We start from the raw sequence: 8,127 nt of genomic DNA, 5'->3' as shown, positions 1-8,127 counted from the left end.
GTGGGAGAGAGCCAGGCCTGCCCCACCCAATCTGCCACTTATTCCCCCTCTTCTGCCACTCTCAATATGATCCAATTTTCTCCTGTCCACAGTTCCTAACTTCTACGCCAAGCCTGGAGTAGGGTGGCCATCATAGCGGGTAGTCTGGTTGTCCTCTATCCTCTACTGATACGAACCTGGACGCCTTTATGTCCTCTATTTTTCTCTTGAAGAGAAAGGCATCGGGTTTTGTATCAATAGAGGACAGAGTAGCAGAAAATCCAAATGTCCTCTATGACGGCCACCGTAGCCTGGAACCACTGCCTCCTTCATGGAGAACTCTGACCCGGCCACTCCATCCCAGGCCTTCATTGCATGCCTCAGCTTCATTCCCCTCGCCTCTCTCCAGCCCTCTTACTGCAGGTGCTGACCCTGCCTTCCCTCCTTCACCTCCAGCTGGGACAGTGCCTCCTCCCCCCCACAGCACAGGGAAGGCTGCATGTTCTCAGACATCCCAACCCACTGCAGAGGAGGTGGCTTTGTGAGGGATTCATGCACAACTTAAAATGGATCCCTCTATGTGCAAGGCAGCCCTGCTGAAGCAAGCTGTGGCCCACAGACCTGCAAATTCTCCCTAAATTGGAGGGGGGAAAAAATCTTCCCCCATTCGCTATGGCCCACAGACCTGTGACCTCTCCCTGAATTGGAAAGGAAAAAAACCTTTCCCCATCCTTCCTTACATTTTCCTCGGTCAAATCAAAAGCATTTTCTGTTTTTCCCTCTGTCCCACCAAAAAACAATCCTGGTGAAGAGTTTCCATGGGGTGAAAATGGGTATGTCTGTCAGGGAGTTTATTTCAGCTCTTCCCTAGGCAGCTAGAGCTCTCCCCTGGCTTCCAGCCTTCTCCTATTCCCTCAAGACTGTTCCTCATCTCTTCTTCTCCCTTTGCTCTAGTGCAGTGCTAAAGCAAGCTCCTAATTAACGTGCTTGTGATTCCCCATTGGAGCAGTGGCGCCAGGGCTGCAAACTGTCCCACTCCTGCATTCTCCAGAGGCAGGTTGGGCAGGCTCCGTCACCTTGCAGCTCATCCTGTCTCAGACTTTCCCATGGTGCTGGCTCCAACAGGTTCATCCTTTGTATTCTCCCCTCTGCTAATTTCCCTCGGAGGCTGCAGGCAAGGAAGCAGGTGGGGGCAGAGGAGGTCAGGCTGCAGCTGAAGTGAAGATGCCCCAGAGAAATGGAAAGGGAAATGTCAAGTGGGGGGAAGCGCGGAGAACTGAAAGAAAGATGCAGCTCCATCCCGCATCCTGTCAGGAGAGGCAGCGAGGCCTGTTTCCGTTTGGCTGGTCACTGTCGTTCACAGAAACCACATGCAATACACAATGCAGGCCAGCCCAACATGAAGGCACATAATCCTCTCCCTATGCAGATTAACATATTAAAGACACTGCACAGACTGGCACACACATTCACACCACCCTGTGAGCACACACCTTCCATGCATGTTCTCCTGGCTCTACGCAAGCCCGCACCCCACGCCATCACTGTGTGAAAGCAAGCACACGTCACAGACCATCTACATGCTCCATATTTTACACCACATGCAATTACAGGGTCACACAAACATGCAAAACCATCTTAGGCCTATAAATTCACATACATCGCTTACAAACAATGTCTGTGTTATATAAATAGCATGCCACAGGCACCCTGGAACCATAGGTACACTGTGACAAAGGAAACAAGATGAGCTGGATTCTAGCCTGCAGTCCTGGTGGGAAGCGCTTGGTAGGCTCAGTTATGAGCAGGCTTCACTGTAAATACTGCTTGTAAATAGTTCTCTGTGTAGGACATCGATATGCCCTTTTCACCCCAGGTGCAAATGGCAGTCTGGGCCTGGCAGCATAGCCTAGAGACTGCCCCTTCAATTGGTTCCCCATGTATTGTATTGGGTTACTGTTGTCTCCAAGTTAAGTCTATAGTTTTATAATTGTTTTGTTGCAAGTGTGGCTAAATGAGCCTGGGGAGAAAGAGTGAGGCTCTGAGGGAGCTGGAGAGAGAAGGTCCCAAGGTGTACAGAGAAAAGGAATAGTCCCAGGGGCGTGTCTGCATGTACTATTAATTCGAAGTAAGCTTACTGTGCAGTAAAAATATTGCACAGTAAGCCTACTGGGGGAGCATGTCTATATGTGCTCCCTTTTGGGAGCAGATTTGGTCCTAATGAAAGTAGCCCAGTGAGGGCTGCTCCCACCCTGCTCTGCCCCCCTGCAGCAGCCAGGGGGGAGCTCCAAGCTCCCCCTGGGTGCTAACCTAGGGGCTGGCAAGGAGCACAGGGTCAGGAGACAGCTGTCTCCTGACCCTGTACGCCTCGGGGGGGCGATCCTGATGTGCAGAGGGCAGGAGAGCTGCTGCTGCAGAGCTCTCACCCTGTGCACATGGGGACAAGCCCTGCTCACATCAGGACTTCCCCACATAGCCTGGGGCTGGCCAGGACCTGTCCTGTTCTGGGGCAGGTCCCAGCCAGCTCTGAACTGGGTGGGGAACTCTCCTTGTGCAGGGAGCTCCTAGCCCTAGCTCCTCGATTACAGCAGGAGCTGGGGCACGCTCCTTGTGCCCAGCAGCTGCCTGCTGCCAGGTTGGGCTCTGGGCCAGGACAATGTCCCCCTGCTCTGGCAGCAGGCAGCTCCCAGCCCTGGCTCCATGATCACAGCCGAGGCTGGGACGTTGCTCCCTGACCCCGAGAGCTGCCTGCTACCAGGGTCAGCTCCGAGCGTAGAGCCCAGCTGAGACAATGTCCCGTTGCCCCAGCAGCAGGCAACTCCTGGTCCCGGCTCTGCAATCACAGCCAGGGCTGAGATGTTACTCAGGCAGGCAGCAGGCAGCTTCCAGAGGAAGAGAGCAATGTCTCAGCCCTGGCTGCAATTGCAGATCCAGGGCCAGGAGCTGCCTGCTGCCGGGGCAGAAGGACATTGTCCGAGCTGGGCTCCATGCTCAGAGCCCACCCCAGCAGCAGACAACTCCCAGATGAGGGGACTGTTATCCTGCCCTCTGCTGCCTGGCTGACTCGTTGGCTGTCTACACGTGGGCTACCGTCCAGTAACTATGGCATGGTTAATTTGATACCTGCATTTGCAGGTAGCAATTAACCATGCAATTGACTAATTGACTGTGCAGGGTCTGCACTTGTAGATGGTGACACTTTACTGTGCTGTCAATTAGCCAAATACATGGTAAAGTGTCTAGTGTAGACATGCCTGGGACGGATAGAATAAAGTCCGAGTAAGGACAGAGGGAACTAGAATGGCACAATAAAGACTGTTTTGCAGCAGCCTGTTGTGTTTTTGGAGACAATGGGCACTTTCATAACCCTCTTCTTTAAAAGAAGAAAATACCCTCCCTCCTTCCCCAGAGCTGACTGAAATGAAGGCACTCCCAGAGGTAAGGTGGGGGAGGGAATACAGATCAGCGGGGAAGCCAGGGACTGAGAAAAGCCAGGGTCTCAAAGCCAGAGGCTTGCGCCCTGTGAAGCCACACTAGGGCTGACTGCAAGGTGTCCTGTCAGGAGAGGGAGACCAAATAAAGCTGCTTCATGGGGAAGTCCCAAGAAATAGCTTTCCCCTTCCCCTCTGAAAAGGGACAGGGTGATCCTTCTTGTTATTTTTCATGACATATACATATGAACCAGATTCTCCCATCTACTGTGACCACTACACACTGGTCAGGTGGTATCAAGTGACAGTGTTCTGGGCAGAGGTGGCAAGTTAATGATTCCCCTTGAGCAGAGGATTTTTCCTGCTTAGGTAAAGCTACGGAGCTGCCTCTCAGACCTGATACTCTTCTTGCCCCCCGCCCTGAGGGTGCCCCAGGGTCAGGGGAGAATAGAGCAGCCTCATTGAGCCTAAGATCCCTTACACACACTGGTGTAAGTCAGACCAGCACTGGGCAGCACAGGAAGAGGAAGTTACAACCCAGTCCCAAAGCCCCCCTCTATAGTCCTGCCCTGAGTGGAGTTCTAATAACTTTAGAGTGAGGTGTTTGCAGACAGTCATGTGTGCACACAGCTGTATATGTATGTGCAAGCACAGCTCTAGGGGTGAGCCTGAATATTTGTGCTTGTGGGCATTTATACACATACTTTTTTCCCAGTGATGCGCTGGAGATCCGCCACTTCGGAGCAGACTTCACATACAAGCTGAAGTGAACTGCACTGTGCCGTGTGCAGTTGTATAAGCAGCAAAATCTGCACCAGCACTGAGAAAATGGAGGTGGTGTGCTTTTGAACTAAAGCACCTCTGAGTTGTTTTAGTTCAAAAGCGTGCTTTTCTCAGTGCTGACATGCATTTCACCACTTATACAATTGCAATCATTACAGCACCAGGTGCTTTTCAAAGCACCCAGCCGCTGCAACACATGCACATGTAAAAATGTGGGGTGATCTAAGCATTGAATAGCAGCTGTGTGTGTATAAATACAGTGGGTGACACAGTGTGTTTACCTGATGATAAGCATGATGATATATGTATCTGCCTGTGTGGTTGTGTAGTGAATGTGTGTGCGTGTGTATACCAGTTGTTCTTTGTGTGCATACATGAATGGACGGGGTTGGTCAGCTCCACACCACAAGGAAGCACTGTCTTCTAGTTGGTAGAGTACAAATCCGAGTCAGAAGGCAAGGGGTGTAATCCTACCTCTGTCTTGGAGTTGGCTCTAACCATGCAAAAGTTTCTGTACCTCAGTTTCCCCATCTATAAAATAAGAACAATGATGCTGACACACTCTGGGGTCTAAAACTAGGAAGCTCTGTATAGCACTGCTAAATGCTGTCTTTTCAAAAACAGCACTCCATTTCCCTCAATGAATGATTGCATGCTGTGTCCAAGAAGAGCTTTTAAGCTGCTACCATTCAGGTTGTACTGAAAACTAGCCTAACAGGGCCCAATGCCCAATGTGTGGCTAATTGCCTCTGCCTTTTAACAAACAGGACTCCATACTTGACCCGTCCTCATTGCTGATGTATTCATGCAGCAAGAACAGAAGTAAAACTGTCAATTTCCCCCCACTGCATCTCTCCTCTACTGGAAGGACTTCAGCTTCTCATCTTGTGTGTACCAGGAAATGCAGGTAGTAGTATTCTTCCCCTTCCTGTTGAAGCTGTACCACTAAGCAGAATATGACTCAGGACAGCTTACGCAAAAGAAAGTGAGAATGAGCTCACTTTACTGGTTAGCACATTACGTGGACTAGCTTTTATAAACCCTGGGCGCATCTACACATGACGCTACAGCAGTGTAGCATGTCGCTATGGCGATGTAGCATTGGTGGGCACAAACTGTGATGCTGATGCTACATTGCTATAGCAACAAGTTACCTCACTATAGTGAATCGCTACAGCGATGTAGCTGCTAAAAATAACTGTGCGCCGCGAGGACAGCACAGTAACAGCTGTTACTGTGCCATCATTTGGTACTTTCTAAAACAAGCACTAAATGATGGCGCAGTAACAACTGCGCCATGGGGAGCACATGTAGATGCGCTCCCTATGTCCCTCAATGAATTAACTGCCTTGTTTATCCCTGCTGACCTATTCAACCCATGTTCTCCTCTCTCAGTGCCCTTCCCTCTGTCCTTTGTATTTATATTCCCTTCTATTTAGAATCCCTGCTTTCTGCAAGTTTATTCATGGCATCCAAATTAAGCTATTGCCTACAATAGCTCATGCCTCTATAAACCAGTTCATCTCTAAGATGCCACCCTGCCCTGCCTTCTGCCTGGTTAGCAGTGGGGTGCACAATTTTGGCTTCACTGGGTGCATTTAGACTAGTCTAATGTGCAATAAAGAATGTCAATTACTGTGCATTAAATGAATCTAATGCTCAGTTTGCTAGTATCAATACATACAGGTACTAGAAAAACAGTGCATTAACTAATGTACTAAAGCACACATATAGACCATGACCAGAAGCAATTTGCTCCCAATCAGCCCAGGCAGCAGGGACAACTGCTGAGCCTCAGTTTCCATGGGGTGGGGCATAGGCGACTGGTAGGGGGTGAACGGGGGTGCACATGCCCCCTTGATGGGGCCAGTGCCCCCCCGATGGCCGACACTGATGCTGTCAGTAGGGCTGGTGCCCCCCTTGACAGGGCTGCTGCCGTCAGCAGCTTCTCCGGGTGCCCCCCGCAGATTCAGGAAGCACAAGTCACTCATGGGGTGGGGGGAACTGTCCCAGATCCAGGGCAGCTCCCTCCCAGCTGTACGGTGATTGGGCTAGCCCTGATCTCTGTTGAACAGTGGAGACCTGTCCTGGAACTGGGACAGCTCCCCACATCCCCTGGAACCCAGGCCTGACCCCTGTCCCCCCTGCCAGCCCAGAGCTGGGACCCAGGGAGCCTGGCTGCTGCAGGAGGCCAGAGCAGGGCAGGAGCAGCCTTAGACTGCACTGCTCCCATGGAAGCAAATTTGCTCCCAACAGACGTATGCTGAGATACATGCCTGGGTGCAATTTAATGCGCCTGAATTTTTTGCACAGAAAATTCAGACATTAATTGTACATGTAGATGTGCCCACTGAGAACCACTTGGCAAAGCACATTTTCCAGTAGAAACCACTGTAAGTAGGATCCACTCTGGCCAAATGTCAGCCCTCCATACCTTTGCAAGTAGGAAACTGGACCACATGTACAGGTCTATGTGCAGATCAACAAAGTGCTGTGCAGAGAAGACATGGGACTTGCTGTTTTGCTTTTCAAATCCTTTTCTGCATTATACAGTGGTTTAACAAAAAGAAAAAGTGAGCCACAGGAATTGCCCTGGTGGATTGCCTGTACCCCAGTGGCCATGTACTGTGCACCCTTGGTTTAAGGAACCCAGGCAGGCAAGGGAGGAGGGGGCAGCAGGTCCTAGGTTTCTGTTTATGTACTGAGAACACTTGGAGCATTTTATCCTGGAGCTGTACATTCCCAATAAGCCATTGCTTCCTAAATTGATCCAAATTACATAGAAGAATATAATTTCTAAAGATTTAGACCACAAAAAACCCCCAAAGCCCAAAAGAAATTAGTAAACTCTGTACCAAATAATTTACTTTATCAGCTCCTCAGAACACCCAGCTTTGCTTAACCCTAGATAAAGTTAGCAAGGCATATGCTTTGGAACCCTCTACTTAACAGTGAAGATAAATATAACATGAGGGGGGAAAATCGAGATACAACTGAAAAAACAGCCTGAAGCAAAGCAAATAATGGCTGCATCCCAGAACAGGTAAGAACAACAGTCTCTTCTGCATTATAAAATGGATAATGCAGTCATCTGTTGAATAAGGTGATGCACACACACATTCATAGTAATAGCCCCCCCCCCCCCCCCCCCCCCCCCCAAATCCTCCATTGGAGACCATTCTCTTTGTACCCAGAGGATTACCACACTGGATGGATGGCATCTGCCATCAAAAGCTGTTGTGTTCATGCTTAATCTGGACAGTCAGCAAGTATTTGAGGATGATAACTCTTAACCACAAGCATATACTACAGCTCATGGTCAAACCTATCAAAGGCAAATTAATAAACACTGAAAGCAAGCATGCTGCCAGGCCCAACATCATTTCAATCCACAGCAAGAACAACAGATAAAGAGAAAAAGCCATTAGTCTAGGGAGGGCTGGCTTGCCCTAAGAAGCAAACTGCCTAACCTGCCCATAAAGGATATCTGATTTTGCTTCCAATCAAAGCCAAAAAACCTAGTGAATGGAGGGGAATCACTCCTTCACCACAGCATGATTAAATGGACCAATTTAATTATATCTGCTGCAAAGGAAAAGGAGGATAGACTCCCTGGGTATTTTTATAGCACAGTAGTGGCAAGTCCTGGACAGGATGCTACTGGGCATACTCTACCCAGCTGCCGTGGTGAAGCAGCTCTAGCATCATCAGAGGCCACTCTGAAGCATGTGGAAGACTGAGGTCATCAGATCAGATACAGAGGAATGCCCCAGAGTGGCCACACTGCTGCATTTCCAAAGTTTGGAGCAAGTTTTCTTCATAGCCAGTTCACTGATACAAAGGTGCAAACTTCCAGTAAATAGGGAAGTCATTTCTGAGTCTGTAGATGACTGAGGAGGCCAATCCATGATCTGTATGTTTGACTGCTGACATA

This window comes from Alligator mississippiensis, chromosome 1 (assembly GCF_030867095.1).
Source record: "Alligator mississippiensis isolate rAllMis1 chromosome 1, rAllMis1, whole genome shotgun sequence".
NCBI classification, from domain to species: domain Eukaryota; kingdom Metazoa; phylum Chordata; order Crocodylia; family Alligatoridae; genus Alligator; species Alligator mississippiensis.
This window is presented reverse-complemented; position numbering follows the sequence as displayed.